The sequence below is a fragment of the Cervus canadensis genome, chromosome 5 (genome assembly GCF_019320065.1).
Source record: "Cervus canadensis isolate Bull #8, Minnesota chromosome 5, ASM1932006v1, whole genome shotgun sequence".
In the NCBI taxonomy this organism is placed as follows: Eukaryota; Metazoa; Chordata; class Mammalia; order Artiodactyla; family Cervidae; genus Cervus; species Cervus canadensis.
The window spans coordinates 98090424-98112782 of NC_057390.1; the positions used below are offsets into that span (position 1 = coordinate 98090424).

The window sequence follows — 22359 nt, forward strand, 5'->3', positions numbered from 1 at the left end:
CCTCCAGAGCCAGGAACATGGGAGCGTCCGAGCGTGTGAGCAGACCCTGGGACCAGAGGGGCAGCCTGAGGGCAGAGACAAAGGTCTGCACTGTCATTTTGTTTTATGATTATTCACTTAGTTTGTATATGTTATATATTTTATTTTTATTTTATTTTTTGGCCTCCCCATGCTGCTTGTGGGACTTGGTTCCCTGACCGGGGGTCAAACCCATGCCCCCTACAGTGAAAACACAAGAGTCCTAAGCCCTGGCCTGCCACGGAATTCCCTTATTTTATAAAGCCTGACTCTCCTGTCTCAGCTTTATGTTTGGAAAGCTCTGGGCCCAGGGAATACCACGGTCTACAGTGTGAATACCAGATTCCCCTGGTCATTCAGATCATCTCCGAGGAAGCAGCCTGACCCTCTCCAGAACACACACCAGCCTCACCCCCGAGGAAAGAGCTCTGACTGCCCTTCTTTGGGATTGGAATGAAAACTGACCTTTTCCAGTCCTGTAGCCACTGCTGAGTTTTCCAAATTTGCTGGCATGTTGAGTGCAGCACTTTCACAGCATCATCTTTCAGGATTTGAAATAACTGAGCTGGAATTCCATCCCCTCCACTAGGTTTGTTTGTAGCAATGCTTCCCAAGGCCCATTTGACTTCACACCCCAGGATGTCTGGCTCTAGGTGAGTGACCACACCATTGTGGTTGTCTCGGTCATTAAGACTTTTTTTTTGTATAGTTCTGTGTATTCTTGCCACCTCTTTTTAATTTCTTCTGCTTCTGTTAGGTCCATACAGTTTGTCTTTCATCGTGCCCATCTTTGCATGAAATATACCCTTGGTATCTTTAATTTTCTTGAAGAGATCTCTAGTCTTTCTCATTCTATAGTTTTCCTCTGTTTCTTTGCATTGTTCACTTAAGAAGGCTTTCCTATCTCTCCTTCCTATTCTCTTGAGCTCTGCATTCAGTTGGGTATCTGTCCCTTTCTCCTTTGCCTTTCGCTTCTTAGCTATTTGTAAGGCCTCCTGGGACAACCATTTTGCCTTTTTGGGTAACTTTTTCTGAGCCAATGGGAAAGCAGACAGCTCAGCCAGTGGGAAGTCCTCGCCACCTGAACTCCACCTGATCTCGCACTTTCCTCCAATGGATCTTCCTCCAAAGCTCGGTTTCCCAACTGCCTACTGTTCCCTGTGCTGCTGCTGCTAAGTCGCGTCAGTCGTGTCCGACTCTGTGCGACCCCATAGACGGCAGCCCGCCAGGCTCCTCTGTCCCTGGGATTCTCTAGGCAGGAACACTGGAGTGGGTTTCCATCTCCTTCTCCACTGTTCTCTGTAGAGGAACTCTATTCTCCTGTTTGGCGGACTTGCCTGTAGTTTTTACTGTGGCATGCTTGTCCTGACTGTAATCCTCTTGCCTTTCCTGATGAAACCCACTTTGTTAGTAAAATCACTGTCTGCTTTTCAATAAATTTGGGTTCCTTACTCCACTGGCTCTCGTCACCCCAGCCAGGTTCTGTTAAATCCACGTTTCCCTTCCCTTAGGTATCCAGTAACAGGGGGCATGGGTGACCACCAGAAGCCTAGAGTGTCTCCTGAGTTTGCTGCGCCTCTTTCTCACTCTCCGCTCCTCCATCAGCCCCTCACCCTCCCCTCCTCCCCACGCCCCTCCCATTCTCCTGCATGACCTGGCTGAGCGGTCAATTTCAGGGTGCTTTCCTTTCTCTCTCAGAGGTTTTGCCCACCCGGTAACAGTCCCCCAATTCTATTGGGGGGCACGGTTACCCCCGCTGGCCTCCTGGGGAACTAGACAGACAGCTGGACAGGTATCAGGGGATGGTAGCCCATAGCTAGCCCCCCATCCTCTGGACCTGCCACGCCTCCATGCCCTTCCCACCAGAAAAGCCTCTGCCCCCTGTCCTGCTCAAGGGGCCCTGATCTGAACCAATTGCACGAAACCTTCTATAGAACTCTTGGTGTGCCAGACATTTTCTTAAGAGCTTTTCCTGTATTAGCTCATTAATCTTCACCTGATTCCTACTTTTAAAAGGTAACCAAGGCCCAGAGAGAGGAAGTGACCTACACAAATTAAGTGGTAGAGACATGATTTAGACCCAAAGAACTGGTCCAGAGGCTGCCCTCTTATCCAGTCTACCATGATCCAGCACTTGCTGGAGCCCCAAACCCATTCCTGTCCAAACCGTGGTTCTTAAGAGTTGCTTTGAGCCCTTTCTGCCCTCCTCACTTTCACTTTTCACTTTCATGCACTGGAGGAGGAAATGGCAACCCACTCCAGTGTTCTTGCCTGGAGAATCCCAGGGCCGGGAGCCTGGTGGGCTGCCGTCTATGGGGTCGCACAGAGTCGGACACGACTGACGTGACTTAGCAGCAGCAGCAGCTCTCCTCAGGCCCTCAGTTCTTTGCGCCAATGCTCTGGGCTGGACCACGGAGAGCAGCTTCGGTTTTGGTCCATTGAGAACTAAGAAGGGTCTGAGATTGGGCCCACTTGCACACTAACAGCTGAGCCTGTCACCATTTCCCAGATGCTGCAAGAAGACCCGGGTTCCAGGCTCAGAGACCAAGGGCGTTACAACTCTCCCCATGGCAGCGAGCACACGTGTCGTGTTCCCAGGGGTCCCCGTGCCCTCCCAGCCCCACCCTGGTGATGGGGTGCTAAACGGTCCCCAGAGAGCTCATTTCTCCACCAGTCTGGATTATGGAATTCCAGGAGCCTTACTTAGGCCTCTTGTCAGACCCATAGCCTGAGAACTAAACCTGCCTGGGAGGCATGTGTGCCTGGGCGTGAAGATCTCATCTGTCAGCCTGTGTTCATGGCTCTGCCACCAGCATTTAGGGGACGCCTGCATGGGGTAGGGGGCTTCCCAGGTGGCGCAGTGGCAAAGAATCAGCCTGCCAACGCAGGAGATGCAGGAGACTGCGGATTCGATTCTTGGGTCGGAAGATCCGCTGGAGTGATAATTGTCAACCCGCTCAAGTATTCTGGCCTGCGGAATTCCATGTACCTAGGAGCCTGGCGGACTATAGTCTATGGGATTGCAAAGAGTCGGATAGGACTGAGCACACCCGCAGGCGGAAGCCTTCATGGAACAGGCGCTCAGTAACCGGGAAATAGAATGAAGGCGTCCAGGCAGCAGGGAACCGCCTCCCGTGCGCTCCCCACCGATGGGTCCCATTACGCTGCTTCCAACCTCTTTCTTCTTCCGCCTGATCTCCTTCCAGGGTCCACTCCCCAGCAGGACATTCAGAGTGTGTGTGTGTGTGTGTGTGTCTCCAGGGTCCACTCCCCAGCAGGACATTCAGAATGTGTGTGTGTGTGTGTGTGTGTGTGTGTGTCCAGGGTCCACTCCCCAGCAGGACATTCAGAGTGTGTGTGTGCGTGTGTGTGTGTGTGTGCGCGCGCACCTGACCCCATGTGTGAATGCCCAAAGCAAAGGGTCCCACGTGGGAGGGGTGGGCAGGGTACCCCAGGACCTCAGGACTTCTGGTTCCCAGGGCAAACATCCATGGCAGGGCTGAACCCCGGCCTCGGAGCCTGGAACCCTGCTTTCCTCTCTGCGCGGGGCGCGCACGCGCTGTGCTGGGCCGAGTCCCTGCCCCTCTCCTGGCCTGTTTCCTAACTCTCCCTTGAGGGCTTGGACGAGGAACTGCTCAGGAGGCTCAGGGCGGTCACTGCGCTGACTCTCCCTCCTGGGAGCTGCGGATGCGCTACAGGCGCTCAGCCCTCCCCACCCCCGCCTCGGGATGAGGTGCGGGGTGACCCGCCGGGGGGGCGGGGCCTCTTGCTCACCGACCCCACCCCCCCGCAGCCGCACCGCGCATGCGCGTCCCCAGCCGCTAACGGCTCCCCTGATCGTGAACGTCCTCCCGGGCCCCCAGTAAGCTGCTCTGGGGCCCGTGTCTCCTTGAGCCCCGACTCCACCCCCACCGCAGCCAGGCTGGCCACCGAGCGCTGGGCTTGGTGGTCCTGGAGGCCAGGAGACAGGACAGTCACCGTGCAAACCCCCAGCCGTCCGTCTGGAGCCCAGGGCCCGGCTGGGTGAGTCGTTGCACACCGACTCGGCAGGGAGAAGGGGCGGCCACCACGTCCCCTCGTCCTCTGCCCACGTTGCTTGTCCTTCTGACAGCACCCCAAGACTGAGGTCCAGCCTGTCCCCGCAGGCAGGCCTGGCCGGTGTCCGAGGGTCAGAGGGAGCCCATGGAGAAGGGCGCCCAGCACCCCTGTGGGCGAGAGTTGGGGGGCAGGTACTGTTACTAGTGAGCCGTCTGGTCACTCGGTGATTCCACCCCGCTTTGTAGATGAGCAGCAGCCCCGGAACTCAAGGTTGCTCAAGTCTGCGTGACCAAGTCCAGCCTGATTGGGGCTGTCAGAGTCATGGCTGTTGACGTTGACCGAGCCCACGCTGAGACCTGGTCCTGTGCTGGGCTCCCCCAGACAGGGGACCGCCTGAGTCCAAGCACTTTGGGTGTCTTCCTGTCCCTGCTTTAATCCCCAACACCCCCTCCCCAGGTCAGAGTCACTGATCCTGTTTTCAGTGGAGGAAACTGAGGCTCAGAGAGTCACCACACGACCTGGCCTGTCACGGGCCGTGACGTCGTCCCGCTGTGGGTTTGAGTCCAGGCCCATCTGGCCCCAAAGGCTGTCCTTGCAAAGGAGCCTGAGGCTCTGAGCCTGGCCTTGGAGGTGAGTCCATTGTGGATGGGGGCAACGGGGTGGGGAGGAGCTTGGACGGGTCCCTGGGGGAGGAAGGCGGTAGGGAGCCTGGGGCGGGGATGAGAGGTGCTCACCGGGGAGGGTGTCTGGACCAGACCACACAGGACTCTGAGTGTGGGGCAAGGGGTCAGAGGTCACTGCAGGGTGAGCGGGACAAGGTACAGGCTGTCTGGTCAGAACCCCTACTTTTCAGCCCCTAGACTCAGAGGTGTTTTGTTGGACCTGTGTTCCAGCCCGTACAGCATGGATCCCAGAGAACCCCCCAGGGATGCGGAGGCGGCCTCTGTCTCCTCCCGTGGTCTCTGGAGGCTGTGCAGTCTTCCTCCTCCTCTCAGGGAGGGGACTGCTGCCCGCAGGGCCCAGAGGGGCTTCTCGTTAAAGCCGTTCGGGTGCCGTCTGGACCAGAGAGGTCCGAGTGAGGGGCCGAGGGGATCAGCAGGGCACTCTGGCCCTTGTCGCTCTTCTGATGTCCAGGCTGACATGGATGCAGGGGGTCCCTCATATGCTGGTTGGAGAGCAGCGAGAAGCTGGCGTTGCAGACCCTGAGACCCAGCCCTCATGTGCCGGAGGCTGCCAAGGGCATGGGGAGCTGAAGACGAGGGCTGCTGGAGGCCAAGGACCGTGGGGATGCTGAGGATGGAACGTCTACTCCTGGCTCCCAAGGAGTGGAGGATCAGCAGAGCCCAGACCCCGCAGGGCACCCTGTGCCAGCGTTCGGCTCCACGGGCTTCTAGGAAATGGGGCGTCTTGGTCCCCTCTGGGTATGGAGGGAGTGAGGTATGCTGGAACTGGGAGGGGCTGTCCCGGAGAAGCGGGGGCAGTCATCTCCTCCCCTGGCCTCCAGGGGGCCCAAACTTATGTTGGAAAAGCTCATGTTGATCCCCTTCGCTTGGGCCTGGAGGGCACTCTGAGCACGTGGGCACCTTCCCAGCCACCGAGTTCAGGCCATCTCCTTAGCTGATCCCAGATCCTAGAATGGGAGCTTCTGCTGGTCCTGGGCTCAGTGTTGGGGAACTGGTGGCTGGATGGGAGGACCAGCTTTGCTGTTGTCGAATCTGATAGATGGATGTTCTTGGGTGCCCGTGGGCACAGGCACCAGTGACCCAAGCCTGGAAGGTGTGAGGGAAGTACCCAGAGGCAGAGTCTGGTGGTGGTGGGTAGGGCCCTGTGACCATGGGCAGTGCCCCTTTGCAAACTTCAGCAAGTCCTCTTGTTTCCAGAGCACAGACAACACCGGAGGCTGTGGTCTGTGAGAGGCCAGGTCAGCCCATCCATGGGCAGCCACCAACACCTGCGGGCTGGCCAGGTTCAGGGTGAAACTGTAGTCTGGGAGAGACCTGGAATGCCAGCTGGGGTGGAAAGTGCCTGGGAGCCTAGTCCACTCCAGTCTGTGATTGTCGTCCACCCAACGACGCATATCTGGAGAGAGGCCCTGGCTGTTGTCTTGGGCTGGTGAGAAGAGGCAAAGAAGAGCAAAATAAACCCAAGGTTTGCAGAACAAAGCAAATGATGAAATTTATAGCAGGGATAAACAGAACAGAGACGCACTCAAGAAAATCAGTGACACCAAGAGTTCTTTGTTTTAAAGATTTAAAAAATGGACAACATGGACAACTGTGTGTCAACAAGTTGCTTAACCTAAATGAAATGGATAAAATCCTAGAAACACACAAGCTAGCAAAACTGACTCTAGAAGAAATGGAAAGTCTGAGTAGATCTCTTATAAATAAGCAAACTGAAGCAGTAATAAGAACCCAACAGGGAAAAAGAACCTGATGCCTTCATTGGTGTTTTGATTCAGATACTTAAGGATAGAAAACAGATCCTTCCTAAATTCTTCGAAAAGTACAAGACAAGCAAACGCTTTTAAACTCATTTTGTGATGACATTAACATAACTCCAAAGATGCTGTAAAGTGAGTAGGACCATAAAGAAAGCTGAGCACTGAAAAATTGATGCTTTTGAACTGTGGTGTTGGAGAAGACTCTTGAGAGTCCTTTGGACTGCAAGGAGATCCAACCAGTCCATCCTAAAGGAGATCAATCCTGAATGTTCATTGGAACATTGGAAAGACCCTGATACTGGGAAAGATTGAAGGCGGGAGGAAAAGGGGACAACAGAGGATGGGATGTTGGATGGCAACATGCACTCGACGGACATGAGTTTGAGCAAGCTCCAGGAGATGGTGATGACCAGGGAAGCCTGGTGTGCTGCAGTCCATGGGGTGGCACAGAGTTAGACACGACTGAGTGACTGAACTGAACTGAAAGATGCCATAAGAAAAGACATCTGCAGGCCAAAATCCATTAGAAAGATGTAACAATCTTCAGTGGAATGCTAGCAGACAGAACCCAGCAGCATACTGAAAGGACTGTGTAGTCTCTCCAGTGCTGTCTTATCAGGAATGAGTGGGGCTGCTCAGAAGTTAATTGGTGTCAGACACCACCTCAATAAAAACACGGGGTCATCTCAATTGATGCAGAAAAAGCATTTAAAACTTTGAAGAAACACAAGCCTTTTTTAAAAAAAATAGCTGCTCTCAATAAAATAGAAATAGAAGAGCATTTCCTTCATATGATTTAGGATATTTGAGAAAAACATGTGCATCACACTCAGGGGAGAAAGGCTGAAAGTTCTCTCCCTAAGGACGGGAGTAAGTCGGTGATGCCCACTTTTGCTTTTCATTTCAAAATTGTAATGGAAATCTGATGAGCAATTAGCAAGACATCTATCAATAGATACATAGATACATGTCTTGCTTAGATGGTATAAAATCTGTTTGCAATGTGGGAGTCCCGGGTTTGATCCCTGAGTCAGGAAGATCCCCTGGATAAGTAATGGCAACCCACACCAGTATTATTGCCTGGAGAATGGTGTGGGCAGAAGACCCTGGCAGGCTACAGTCCATGGGGTTGCAAAGAATCGGACATGACAGGGCAACTAACACTTTCATATCAGTAGAATTAAGAAATAAATCCAGGCAATTGATTTTGAACTTGTATATCAAGATCATTCATAAGAGAAAAACAGTCTCTTCAGCAAATGGTCTGGGGAAACCAGATGCCCACATGCCACAGAATGAGGATGGAACCTTACCTCACATCAAAGAAAACTAGCTATGAAACAAGGACCTAAATTTAAGACCTAAAATGGAAGCATCTTGGAAGAAAACTTAGGGATAAATCTCATACCCTTGGGTTTGACAATATCATACCCTTGATGTGATATTTAATAGAATGGCAATTATACAAGAGACAAAATTTAAAAAAAGAAAAATTGGACTTTATCAAAATGAAAACCTTTTGTGAATGAAAGGGCAATCTCAAAAGAGTATAAAGAAGACCCAAATAATGGTATAAAATATTGGCAAATAATAAATCTTATAAAGGTCTTGTATCCAGAGTACATAAAGGACTTTTACACAAGAGTATAAACACAACATCATTGAAAATAATAGACATTTCTCCAAAGAAGATACACAAATGGCCCGTGAAGCACATGGAAGGGTGATCAGCATCACCAGGTATTAGAGAAATGCAGGCCAGCGCCACGGGGACACGCCGCTTCACACCCGCTGGGACAGCTGTAATGCAGTAAAAAGAAAATAACAGATGGCGAGGATGTTGATGAATTGGAATTCTTATACATTGCTGGGTGGGGGGTGCCATGGAATGGGGGAGTGGGCAACAGGAAGTGAGTGCTACATGGCTGCAGGGTTTCTTTTGGGGGTGATGAAAGCGTTGTGGAACCAGATAATGGTGATGGTGAACAGCATAGTAAATGTTGTTAATGCCACCAAATTGTACAGTGAAATATGTCTGAAAAGATGAACTTTAACTTGAAAGTCAACTCATAAAGCACCATAAAGAAACCATAAAGTATGTGAAAAGAAAAAGAAAGCAGAAAAAGGATACCCTCACAGGAAGACTCTGGTTCTGGAGGTGACACCAGCTGGGTTTCATGAGCAGCTACTGGAGGCGGGTTCGGGGCTTTGTGGGTGGGTGGCTGGAGCAGGCTGAGCTCTGGGGCTGGTGCTGCTGTTGACTCTTGCTGCGTCGACTGCACCAGCTGTAGCTCTGCACGGGGCTCCAGAGCGGGGTCTGGGGCAGGAGGTGGGCGAGAGCTAGATCTGGGGCTGATGCTAGTCCTGAGACTTGCACTGGCTCTGTCTCTGGAGTTGATGTTGGAGCAGGTTCTGGCTCTGGAGCTGGGGATGGAGCTGACTCCAGCGTTGGTGACAGAGCCAGCCTGTCTCCCGGAAGATGGTGGCGGGAGGCTGGAGCTCCTCCCAGCTGTGGCGTTGGAGCTCCGACTCTTGTTGCAGCTGCTGTTGGCTCTGGGGACTGCACTCGCTTTAGCGTGGAAGTACTAGAGCTGGTTCTGGACCGGACTCTGATTTGAGCTGGTTCTAATTCTAGGCCTGGTGCTAGAACTATCATTGGAGTTTCCACAGGAGCTGGTAATAAAACTGCCTCTTTCTTTGTCGTTTGTGTTCAGACTGGCATTTGATATTTTTCTACCTCTAGTTTTGGTGCTGTGAGGCTGTCATGGCTAACGCCATGACAGGCAGCCTAGATTAGGGGTAGGCCTGGTTTCCCGGGGTAACATAATTATCAGGCCACCTGGAGCCAGCCAATCAACATGTGCCTAGCAAGAAAAAGGGAACCTATCAGGGGAAAGCTGAAAGCCCACAAGGATTGGGCCAACAAAAATTGCCTTGCAACTGTGTAACCAATCTGCTTGCACCAACTACCTGATTGTACCCAATAAATACCCGAGAGAACTGGGGCTCGGGGCCTTTTTGTCCTCACACCCTTGGTGAGGGCGGGAGGCCCTGGCTCGAGTCAGTAATAAATTCCCCTATTGCAGGTTGCATTGTCTTGAGGAGTCTTCTTTCCCTATCGGGGATTCAGACTATGGGCAGAATATTTGGGGGCTCGTCTGGGATCCCTTGACCGGGGAAGAACGCTCTTTGGAACAAAGGGGAAAAAGGACAGGTAATAGCACCGGTGCTCAGGCAGGTCTGGAAAGTCCAGTGTAAATCCGAGGCCCTGCTAGAAGGCAGAAAGGTGTCTGGCGTGAGGGAAAGCTTTCCATGAGGGAACGGATTGGCCGTTCCGGCCGGCGTAAGGCCAAGGCCAGCGAGAATGCTGGAAGGCAGTCGGCTCCGAGGGAAGGAGACCTCCTCTCCTAAGCCCGAATCTGGGGAACGGTGGACGCCATTCGGTAAGGTGACCCTTGTTCCAGAAGATAGGGAGACTCAGGAGGTCCCGCCCCCCAGTTCTGTGTTGTCGGCCGATGTGTGTCTGTCTATGTGTTTTTCTACGCCCTTTTGCGTCTGTATAACTACCGGCATTGTCTCCTGTCTCCTTGTTCTCTGGTGTGTCGTTGTCTACTTCCTCCTATAAAGCCTTGGAGCCTCATTTCTGTTTGTGAGAGTTTCAGTGAACAGGCAGACAGTTGTCGGGGCAACTGACGAGTCCCGGCCAGGGCTACTCTCTGGCGGATTCTGAAGGCCTCCCAACAAGTCAGCCCCAGTAATGGGAGCCCGAAAGGGTGAAACTCTTTTCTTTTTTCTCGTATTCTAAACCGAGAATCTGGCCAAATAAAAACCCATCTGTGTGGGCACAGGACAGGCACTTAAGAGCCGATAGGGTGCCTGCCACTGGAAGACTCCCGTGAAAAGATAAGGGGGTCACGGAACGGGCTAGAAACCCTTAGGATGCCCGCCCCCAACAAGAAAACTTCCGTGCAACAACTAAGGCACTAAAATAGTTCCACAAAGCATACCACAAGCCCAGCCTCCTGGCCGCCACCACTCCCGATAGGATTTTTTGGTGGTAATTCTCGGTGACCTTCTTCTGACTCTCACTATGGGGCAAGGAGAATCTACCCCACTCTCTCTCATGACTGATCATTTCTCGGATGTCAGGGCTAGAGCGTATGATCTGTCGCTACTGGTTAAAAAGAGTAAATTAATAACCTTTTGCTCTGCAGAGTGGCCCGCCTTCCAAGTTAGATGGCCTCCAGAGGGAACTTTTCAACCTTCTATTATTCGGGCGGTGAAAGAAAAAATTATGGCTCCTGATCCCTGGGGCCACCCGGGCCAAGTCCCATATGTTATGGTCTGGCAAGATCTAGTAGAAGATCCGCCCAAATGGTTAAAACCTTTTGTTCACAAACTCCCTGATTCTCCTAATGTACAAGCCCTGGTTATGGAAACCCCCACCCCTCCAGAGGAAGCCGAGAAGAACAAGGGCCCAAAACCAGCCTTGCAGGAATCCTCGTATCTGAACCTGATTGACTTGGAGACGGAAATTAGGCCCCCGCCATATGCCCCTCCTCCGTTGCAGGTTCCCCCAGGGGGAAGAGCCCCCCCCCCCCAGATAAATCAGAAGGGATAAGGGAACCCCGACCCTGGAGAAGAAATAGAGGAAATAGGGGTGAGCAGGATCATGGGGACCCAGAGTTACCTTCATCTACTGTACAGACACTCCCCGTCCGGGTGGGACCAGCTAACCCGGATGGAGAGCGAACCTATCAGTACTGGCCCTTTTCCACGAGTGATCTGTATAATTGGAAAACCCAAAATCCTCCTTTTTCGGAGAAACCCCAAGGCCTCATTGACCTCTTAGATTCCATTTTGTTCACTGATAACCCCACCTGGGATGGTTGCCAGCAGCTGTTGCAGGTGCTCTTCACCACGGAGGAACGGGAGCGAATCCTGGCAGAGGCGCGGAAACGGGTCCCGGGGGTCGACGGGAGACCAACCGCCCAGCCTCATCTTGTGGACGAGGGGTTTCCTCTGTTGCGGCCTAACTGGGATTTTGAGCGAGTGGAAGGTAGGGAGTGTCTCCGAGTGTACCGCCAGACTCTAATGGCTGGCCTGCGAGCCGCAGCTAGAAAGCCGACAAATTTGGCGAAGGTAAATTTAGTGAGATAAGAGCCCACTGAGAGCCCATCAGCCTTCCTAGAGAGGCTAATGGAAGCCTTTAGGCAATATACACCTATGGACCCCCAGGCTGAGAAATCACGCGCTGCAGTTCCACTAGCGTTTGTAAATCAGGCAGCCCCAGATATTAGGAGGAAATTACAAAAGATAGAGGGGTTAGGAGAACAGACAATACAAGACTTACTGAAAGCAGCTGAAAAGGTATTTAATAATAGGGAGACCCCAGAAAAAAGGGAGGAACGACTTCGTCTGGAGGAAAGGGAACTAGCTGAGAAGATCAGGAAAGAAGATAGGAAACATAGGGCGAAGGAAAACCGGAAAAACCAGAGAGAGCTGGCCAAGATTCTTTTTGCGGGGATGAAGGCCGGAATAGAATTGAGGGAGCCTCGAGGCCCCCAGACGGGAGAAAAAGACCAAAAAGGCAGGCCCTAAAGAAGGATCAGTGCACTTACTGCAAAGAACGGGGGCACTGGAAAAATGAGTGCCCTAAGAGGGACCCGAAGAGAGGAACAACCCAGAGAGAGAGAATTTCCCCTGGAACTCAAGTTCTATATGCGGGGGAAGACAGTGACTAGGGAAGTCAAGACTCGACACCCCTCCCCGAGTCCTGGGTAACCATACATGTGGAGGGAAAACCCGTTGGCTTCATGGTGGACACTGGCGCCCAACACTCTGTTTTGAATAAAAAACTGGGACCAATGTCTAAGAAAACCAGCTTGGTGCAGGGAGCCACAGGGACAAAAAGATATTGTTGGACCATGGAACGGAAAGTAAATCTGGGGACCCGTCAGGTGTCCCATTCGTTTTTGGTGATACCAGAATGCCCAGCCCCTCTACTTGGACGGGACTTGTTGACTAAAGTTAATGCTCAGATCCATTTTGACCCTGGGGGAATGTCAGTCACGGATGGACTTGGACAGCCGATACATGTCTTGTCTCTAGCTTTAAGAGATGAATACAGACTTTTTGAGGCTAAGCCCTCAGAGGTTATAGCACCAGATATACAACCGTGGGTCCACAAATACCCGTTGGCATGGGCAGAAACAGCAAGAATGGGACTGGCTAAACAGAGACATCCGGTCGTCATCGAACTAAAAGCTGAGGCGACTCCTGTGAGGGTGAGGCAATACCCTATGAGCCAGGAGGCTCGGCGGGGGATCACTCCCCACATTCGACGGCTCATGGATGCCGGAATTCTCAAGCGGTGCCAATCCCCTTGGAACACCCCCTTACTACCGGTGAAGAAGCCGGGGAATACGGATTACAGACCTGTCCAGGACCTACGAGAAGTCAACAAGCGGGTGAGTGACATACACCCTACTGTCCCCAACCCGTATACCCTCCTGAGCAGTCTGCTGCCTGAGTACACTTGGTACACTGTGTTAGACTTGAAAGATGCTTTTTTTCAGCCTACCCCTGGCGGCCCAGAGCCAGGAAATATTTGCCTTTGAGTGGACTGAGGGGGAAGGCCAACCGGTAGGACAACTAACTTGGACCCGCCTCCCACAAGGGTTCAAAAACTCCCCTACCTTGTTTAATGAGGCTTTGAGTGAGGACCTCTATGAATATCGGACTCGCCACCCAGAGGTCATCCTGCTGCAATATGTGGATGACCTTATGTTGGCTGGAACCACAGAGGAGGCATGCAGCCGTGCCACCGGTGAACTCTTACAGACTCTAGGCACCTTGGGGTATCGTGCTAGCACAAAGAAGGCGCAAATATACCGGCAAGAGGTCACCTATTTGGGGTATAAGATCAGGCAGGGGCAAAGGTGGCTAACCCAGGCCACGAAGGAAACAATATTGCAGATACCAGAGCCCAAGACCCCCCGCCAGGTGAGAGAGTTTTTGGGGACTGTCGGATATTGTAGACTGTGGATCATAGGGTTTGCTGAGAAGGCCCGGCCCTTGTATGAGAAAAGTAAAGAGACCCCAAACTTGACTTGGACTGAGCCAATGAAACAGGCTTTCCAGACACTCAGACGGGCCCTACTAGAAGCCCCAGCCCTTGCCCTGCCTAACCCAAATAAGCCATTCCAGCTGTTTGTAGATAAAAAGCAAAAAATAGGAAAGGGGGTCTTGACGCAACAATGGGGACCATAGAAGCGGCCGGTGGCATACCTTTCAAAGCGATTAGACCCGGTGGCCTCTGGGTGGCCCCCTTGCCTCCGCATCATTGCAGCAACTGCCCTCCTTGTCCGCGGCTCCGACAAGTTGACATATGGACAGCAACTCTGGGTTTACACCCCCCGCGCCATCGAAGAGGTTTTAAAGCAGCCGCCGGGTAAGTGGATCTCCAATGCCTGTTTGACACATTACCAGGCCCTGCTGCTTGATGCCCCAAGGGTGCGTTTTCAGACCCCTTGCTTCCTGAATCCAGCCACGCTTCTACCTAACCAAGAGAAAGACCGCCTTCTCCATGATTGCAGTGAGATACTGGCTGAGGCCCTGGCGGCTCGAAAAGACTTAACTGATGTGCCGCTAAACAGCAGTGAGCTAGTATGGTTCACTGATGGGAGCAGCTATGTAAAAGATGGACAAAGGAAGGCGGGAGCCGCTATAGTTGATGATTCAGGACAGACAATATGGGCTGAGACACTTCCCCCAAACACGTCTGTGCAAAAAGCAGAATTGATTGCCCTAATACAGGCTCTGGAACAAGCCAAAGGGAAGAGAGTCACCATTTTTACGGACAGCCGATATGCTTTTAGCACTGTCCATATTCAAGGTCCGATATACCAGGAAAGGGGATTTAGAACAGCGGAGAGAAAAGAAGTCAAGAATTTGCCTGAGATCCGCAGGCTCCTGAAAGCTGTTCAACTGCCCCGGGCAGTAACAATTGTACATGTCCCCGGTCACCAGAAAGGAAAAGACCCTAGGGCACGGGGCAATCGGGCTGCTAATGCGGCCGCTTGAGAAGCGGCCAGCCGGGACTATGCCACCCCCATATTAGCCGTGAGACTTCCACCTCCTGGTATGGGGACTCTGCCGCCAGTCCCTGACTATTCCCTCCCTGACCTCGTTTGGATCAACGAGGATACCACCCTCCAGAAGTATGACAAAGATGGATGGTACCGAGATCAAAACAACAACCTGATATTGCCTGCCATCCTGGGTCGTCACCTATGTGAACACCTGCACACAACTACACACTTGGGGGAGAAAAAGACCTTGACTCTTCTCCAGACGGCCTGCCTGAGTTTCCCTCGACAAAATGCAACTGTACGAGAGATAATCCAGGCTTGCAAAGCGTGCCAGCTGATGAAGACAGGAAAAAGGCAGCACACTGGAACGAGGTACTGAGGGGAAGAGCCAGGGCAACACTGGGAGATAGATTTCACTGAGGTAAGACCAGGCAAGTACGGGTATCGCTATCTGTTGGTTCTGGTAGATACCCTCTCGGGGTGGGTAAAAGCCTTCCCCACTAAGGGAGAGACAGCAACAGTGGTTGCTAAAAAGATCTTAGAGGAGATAGTGCCTAGGTACAGGCTGCCAGTGACTATGGGCTCTGATAACGAACCTGCCTTTGTGAGCCAGATTGTACAAGGGCTGGCCCAAGCTCTGGGGACAAAATAGAAGTTACACTGTAAATATAATCCCCAGAGCTCAGGACAGGTTGAGAGAATGAATCGGACCCTAAAAGAAACTTTGACAAAGTTGGCAATAGAGACTGGCGGGGACTGGGTGACCCTCCTTCCCTTCGCGCTCTTTTGAGCGCGTAACACCCCTTATAAGCGGAATCTTACCCCTTTTGAGATTCTGTATGAAAGACCCCCTCCTGTGTGTCCTATATTCGAGGGAAAATGCCTACCACCCCCTGCCTTGGGACAATTTCAGCAAACACTCATGGCATTAAGTAAGGTACATAGCCATGTTTAGAAATTGATTCAAGAGATACACGAGGGTCCAAACAAGGGGACCATCCCCTCACATAATATTGGCCCGGGTGATTGGGTTTGGGTAAAACGACACCAATCTAAAGCATTAGAACCTAGATGGAAAGGCCCTTATGTTGTTCTCCTTACCACTCCTACTGCTGTTAAGGTCGACGGGATCGGGCCCTGGGTTCACTGCAATCACGTGCGGCAAGCCACCCCGGAAGAACAGGAGAAGGCGCAAGCAGAATGGGAGGCAAGACCTCACCCGTCAAATCCTTTGAAACTGAAACTCGTACGACGGGAGCCCTCTTAACTCTCCTGCTGATAACAGTTTTCATCGGCCCAGGAACAACCAGCCACAACCCCCATCAGCCGGCTAACCTGACTTGGGTGATCTACAATCCTGAGGCTGGAGAAGTGCTTAATTCCAGCTCCAACGTGGCCCCAAAGGGACATGGTGGCCAGTACTGACCTTTGATTTGTGCGTGCTGGCGGCTGACGGTAATGGGTTTGGTCCCCACCAACTGACCAAGTTCTTTGCCCACAGCTCTTTCGGTCTGTTCACCCATAACTGTGAGCGAAAAGGCCCACAGTACTACGAACAGGTGCCTGTCTATGTCTGCCCGGGGGGAAGAAGGGATCAGAACCAATTTGAAAAATGTGGGGGAGTTGACTCTTTTTATTGCACCGCTTGGGGTTGCAAAACCACGGGAATAGTCCATTGGCTCACTAACTCCGACAAGGACCTCATTCAGGTAAAATCACCCCCGAATTCCCAGAAATGTCCAACTAAGGGAGTATCATCCAGACCTGGGCAATGTTTCCCATTACAGATCAAATTCACAGACAAAGAAAAAAAATTTAGCAGGTGAGATGTTGGCCGAGCTTGGGGCCTCCGTCTTTACAAGACTGGCTATGACACAGGATTCCAGTTTGAGCTTAAATTAAAACTGGGACCGCTCCATTTGGCACCCAAAGTAGCCTTAAGACCAAACCAGGTGATAGCCCCGAAGCCCACCCCCCAGGGAACAACCCCAAAGCCTCCCTCCCAGAACCAAAGTCAGGCTAATAGATCGACTCCACGCACCGTGGGACCCCCCAGGGTTGACATGTCCCCACCAACAGACCCCCTTATGAAAATGATCTCCTCAGCTTATCTCACCCTAAATGCCTCTCGTCCGGACTTAACAAATGGTTGCTGGCTTTGCTATAATATTAGGCCTGCCTATTATGAGGCGGTTGCCTTTTCTTCAAGGTTCAATGTGACCTCTGATGTCTCGGCCTGCAGATGGCAGCAACAACCTGGGTCAGGCCGGCTGACAGTAGGCTCCATTACGGGCATAGGCACCTGTATGGGAACTATCCCTAAGACTCATCAACACCTATGTGATAGTAATTCAGTCCCTAGGACTAGCCTCCCCAATTCTACTCACCAGTGGGCACTTCCGCCAGAAAACGGGTGGTGGGCTTGCTCCGCCGGACTAACCCCGTGTGTCCATAAGGCAGCACTTAATGCCTCCCAAGATTTCTGTGTCCTAGTCCACCTGATCCCCCGGCTAAACTATTACTCAAAGGAAGAGCTGAAACCAAGGTTAGACCCATCGGGTCAATATAGGGTAAAACGAGAACCAATCACTGCCCTGACTTTGGCAGTCCTATTGGGTGCTATAGGAACGGGAAGTGAGATCACAGTCTTAACGTTGCAAGATAAACAGTATAATCGACTAAGGGCTGCAATAGATGGAGATATTGAGCAACTCGAGAAGTCTATTTCACACGTGGGGGCTTCCTTGAGCTCCTTGGCTGAAGTAGTGTTACAGAATAAGAGAGGTTTAGATTTGTTGTTTCTGCAACAAAGAAGATTATGTGCAGCACTGGGAGAAGAATGCTGTTTCTCTATCGACCATTCAGGGGTGGTACAAAAATCTCTCCAGAAAGTAAGAGAGACTAGCCCAGCAGAAGAGAGAACGAGAAGCCCAACAAGGCTGGTTTGAATCTTGGTTTCAGCGCTCCCCCTGGTTGACCACTTTGATTTCCACCCTCCTGGGTCCACTCATATTAACATTGTTACTGACCTTTGGTCCGTGCATTTTAAACCATCTGGTCTCATTTATTAGGGAGCGGCTGAATACCATCCAAATTATGGTATTGAGACAACAATATCAGCCAATTTCACAGGGTGAAGAGAAAGATTCCTCTACAAAAAGTACAAAGACAGGGGGGAGATGTGAGGCTGTAACGGCTAACGCCATGACAGGCAGCCTAGATTAGGAGTAGGCCTGGTTTCCCGGGGTAACATAATTATCAGGCCACCTAGAGCTAGCCAATCAACATGTGCCTAGCAAGAAAAAGGGAACCTATCAGGGGAAAGCTGAAAGCCCACGAAGGATTGGGCCAACAAAAATTGCCTTGCAACTATGTAACCAATCCGCTTGCACCAACTACCCGATTGTACCCAATAAATACCCGAGAGAACTGGGGCTCGGGGCCTTTTCGTCCTCACACCCTTGGTGAGGGCGGGAGGCCCTGGCTCGAGTCAGTAATAAATTCCCCTATTGCAGGTTGCATTGTCTCGAGGAGTCTTCTTTCCCGATCGGGGATTCGGACTACGGGCAGAACAGTGCTAGAGCTGATGCTGGAGCTGTTTCCAGCCCTGGTGGTGGTGCTAGAACTGCTGGTAGCTCGGAGCTGGGGCCGGCCTGGGCTCGAACCCTGGAGCTCATGCTCAGGCCAGGTCGTCCTCTGAACCTGGCATTGCCTCTGACTCTGTGACTGTCGTTGGAACCAGTGCTGGCTCTTGATGAGCCAGCCTCAGGGCTTCTTCCCTGGTGCCTCAGCGGTTAAAGCGTCTGCCTGCAATGTGGGAGACCTGGGTTCGGTCCCTGGGTCGGGAAGATCCCCTGGAGAAGGAAATGGCAACCCACTCCAGTATTCTTGAATGGAGAATTCCATGGACAGAGGAGCTTGGTGGGCTACAGTTCACAGGGTCACAAAGAGTGGGACACGACTGAGGGACTTAACTTTCACTTTCCAGTGAGGGGAAGGGGTGGTATCCTTTCTTTCAGGGATGGGCATGCTGCCGGGAAGGCAACCATTCAAAAGAGGTTGGTACCCAGAGAGGTCTGAATGAGAGGACCAAGAGGACACTCAGCCTGCCGAGCTCACAAGGATACTCTCGCACATGTTGCCATTGTCCGTGTCCATGGTGGATGATGCAGTGTTGCCCACGTGCTGGATGCAGTGAGGAGGTCTGGTTGCAGACCCCTGAGACAGAGTCTGTGGGTGTGTGGTTGAAGCTCAAAAGGGGGAGGTGATGCTGGGGGCCGAGCTGATGCCAGATCTTCTCAGTAATCATGGAGACAGCATGGTCAGCAGATTCTCTGGACCCTGCAGGGCACCGGAGGCTGACGACCCACTCATGGGCTTCTAGAAACTCTGTTTAGCAGCCAGGACTTCCTGGCCCCTTTTGTGGGTGTGGAGTGGGGAGCTCCGGTCCAGGAATGGAGGGGCTGGAAAGGGATGTCAGGGAGAAGGGGTGGGCAGTGACATTCTTTGGCTGGACATCTGAGGACTCTGCCAAATCTCATGTCATTTCCTACACTCTGAAGCTGGAGGAGCTGGCCGAGTGCACGGTGAGCACGTGGGCAGAGCCCCCGCTGCAGACCTCTGCCCCGATCTGAGCTGGTCACGGCACTAAGGTGGGAGCTGCCCCTGGTCCTGAACCTGTCGGGGACCGGGTGACTGCGGGGCAGAGCCGGCTTGCAGTGGTTAAATCCACAGGGTGAATGATGATTGGTGGGACCCTTGGGCACAATGACAGTGACCTGTACTAGGAACTTGTGAGGAAACTGTACAGAGGGCAGCGCCTGGATGGTGCACGGGGCTGAGGCCCATGGGTGATGCTCCTTGGCAAAGTCAGGTCGTCCTTTGGACCCCAGAGGCGAGAAGGCATCTGAGGCTCCAGGTGGTCTACTGGAGGTCGGGTCAGCCTGTTGACTGGCAGGCATCATGCTGGCAGCAGGAGAGGTTCATGGTGAAACTGGGCCTGGAGGTGACCTGGGCTGGCAGGTGGGGGGAAGGCGCCCACCTGACCAGTCTGTAAATAACTAGTTACCTAGTTACAGATGCTGGGGAGGGCAGCCATGTGACTGGCCAGTGCTGAGGACCAATTAGAAGGTGCCCTTCAAAATCTTGAGTCCCTTCTGCTTTGGGTGGGGGAGGATTGAGTTGGCTCTATGCCTGACCTTCACCCCTTTGCTGAAGGTCGTCTCTGTCAGGACACCATCACAGTTGGTGGTTGAGGTCATACGATGGAACATGTTGGCATTTTCAAGGGTCTTCACCTCTGTGATGGAGGGTCAGTTGAACTCACAAAGGGGCTACGGAGCAGGGAGACGGAAACACATAGAGACAGGAAGCAGACTCATGACCGTCAGGGGTTGAGGGAGTGGAACTGGGGTGTGACTGCTTAATGGGCACAGGGTTCCCGTTGAGGAGATAAAAATATCTGGAATTAGAGGGCGATGGTGCGCACAGCACAGAGAATGTGGTTAATGCTGCTGAGTTGTACAATTTAAAACAATTGCAGGGCTAATTGTCATTGAATTTGAATTTGAACACATGAAATATAAAACCAAAGATGACATACAAGAGAAAAGTAAGAAAAACTTGCCTTCCTGGGCAGGTGATGATATACAAGAGAAAAGTAAGAAAACCTTGCTTCCTGGGAAGGTGAGCGAGCTCTGGGGCTGGAGCTGCTGGAGCTGGAGGTCAGTTGTTGGAGCTGAAGGCATCGCAGAGGTGGAGCCAGCCCCAGAGCAGGAGCTGCAGCTGATGCTGAGATGCTGCTGGCCCGGCCGAGGGTCTGGCCCGGGAGCAGTGCCCGCGCTGGGGCTCTGAAGCCGGCCCTGTCTCCGGTCGTAGTGCTGGAAACAGCTCTTGACCTGCCTCTAGTGCTGAGGCTGACTCTAGGTCTCTGGTATTACTCCCAAATTTGGTGCAAGAACCAGCACCTGCACAGGCTTCCATTGTGGAGCAGGTCCCCGTGTTTGGGTGGAAGGGGCTTTGGTTCTGTGGCTGGCCCCAGCTCTAGCTCTGTAGCTGGTGACAGAGCTGACACTGGTCCAAGTTGGTGCAAACTGTGGGGCTTTCAGTGACCCTAGTTTTGTAGGTCAAGGTAACCCTAGCTTTCCTGCATGTATCAGATGTGCCTCTGCTTACCCAGGGGGCAAACAGTCCTGTGAGGACTCTGGCTCTCTTCCTGGTCCTGGTGCAGACGTTGGCCAGGCTCCAAGCTGCTGCTATAACTGGTTGTGCCATGGGTGCCAGTTCCTGGGGGTCTGCTGAAGGTGGCACTACAGCCAGTGACAGAAGTGACTCTAGTCTAGAGCTGCTTTCAGTTCTGTAGCTGTTTCTGCAGCTGGATCTAGATCTCAGATGGTAATAGACCTGGTGCTGGAGCCAGCTCCGCTCTAGATCTTGAGATGTCGCTGAAGCAGCAGGTGGAGGAAAGGACTGCCTTTCCATGTGACTTCCGAACGAAGAGAGACTCATCCCGCAGCCTTCCCCCACAGCGCAGGGCTGGCTCCCGAATGGGAGCTGATACCGGGGCTGGCTCCGAGCCTGGTGGTGGTGCGAGAATTGGTGGGAGAGTTGGTGATGGAGATGGCCTTAGCTCTGGAGTTAGAGCCAGAGCTTGCTCTTGTTCTGGAGCTGGTCTGTTTGAGCAGCAGCCGGCTCTAGTCTGGAGCTGGCACTGGCTGCAGCTCAATAGTTGCTGTCAGGGTGGGCACTTGTCTGCGGATGGGGCACATCCTAGCGCTTCAGGGGGCTCCGGCCCTGGAGCTGACTCCAGAGCCCGCTCTAGCTCCACAGCTGGTGCAAGATGTTGTGCTGGAGAGGCCCTGGCTCTGCCCGCCCCACCTCCCCTGCCCCGCGGCTGTGGCTGAGCTGCTGCCCCCCATGGCCGTGAGCTCTGAGGGAACAGTGGCATCTAGGATATAAGTCGTGATATTTCATCTGACTACACCCAGCAGGGAATAGTGCACAGACGCTCAATGCATGCAAGAGTAAGTGAATGAACCCGAGTCATTGCCCCCTCATTCACAGATGGACAAAATCCACACGATGATCTGAACTGATGTAGAAAAGGGACAGGACAAGATTCAACGCCTTTTCATGACAAAAAAGACTCGACAAACTAGGAATAAATGGAAACTACTTCAACATAATAAAGGCCATTTCTGAAAAACCCACATTAAATTAACAGAGTGATGACAGACTGAAATATTTTCTCTAAAAGCAATAATAAGGCAATGGTATCGATTTGCCATTTATATTCAGCACAGCACTGGAAGTCCTGGCCAAGGCAGTTAGCCATGAAAAAGGAAAGGTATTCAAGTTTGTAGGGGAAAAGTAAGTAATCTCTATTTTCATATGATGTGATCTTGTATGTGGGAACTCTTATTTAAAGATTCCACCAGAAAATACTGTAGGACTAATAAAGTAATTCAGCAAAATTATTGGACACAAAGCCAGCCCACAAATGAGTTGCATTTCTGTATGCTAAGAGTCAACAATCTAAAATTTAGATTCCATTTACGATGGCATCAAAAGGACAAAATACTTAGGAAGAAATCTAACCAAGAAAGTGAAAGACTTATAAACTGAGAACTACAAGACGTGGCTGAAATTAAAGACACAAATAAATGGAAAGAAACCTCAAGTGCGTAGTTTAGAAGACAGTGTCACCACAATGTTCATACTACCAAAAGCAATCTACAAAGTCAGTGCAATCTCTAGCAGTCTTTGCGT

General features: G+C 52.1%; 1 long non-coding RNA gene across 1 annotated transcript; it reads left to right on the top strand.

Moving 5' to 3' along the window:
• Positions 1 to 3847: 3847 nt before the first annotated feature.
• LOC122442309 lies at positions 3848 to 15768 on the top strand. Its single transcript, XR_006269631.1, has 4 exons — positions 3848 to 4041; positions 4513 to 4686; positions 5191 to 5493; positions 15713 to 15768. It is a non-coding gene; the product is annotated as an uncharacterized LOC122442309 (long non-coding RNA).
• The last annotated feature ends 6591 nt before the right edge of the window (positions 15769 to 22359 follow it).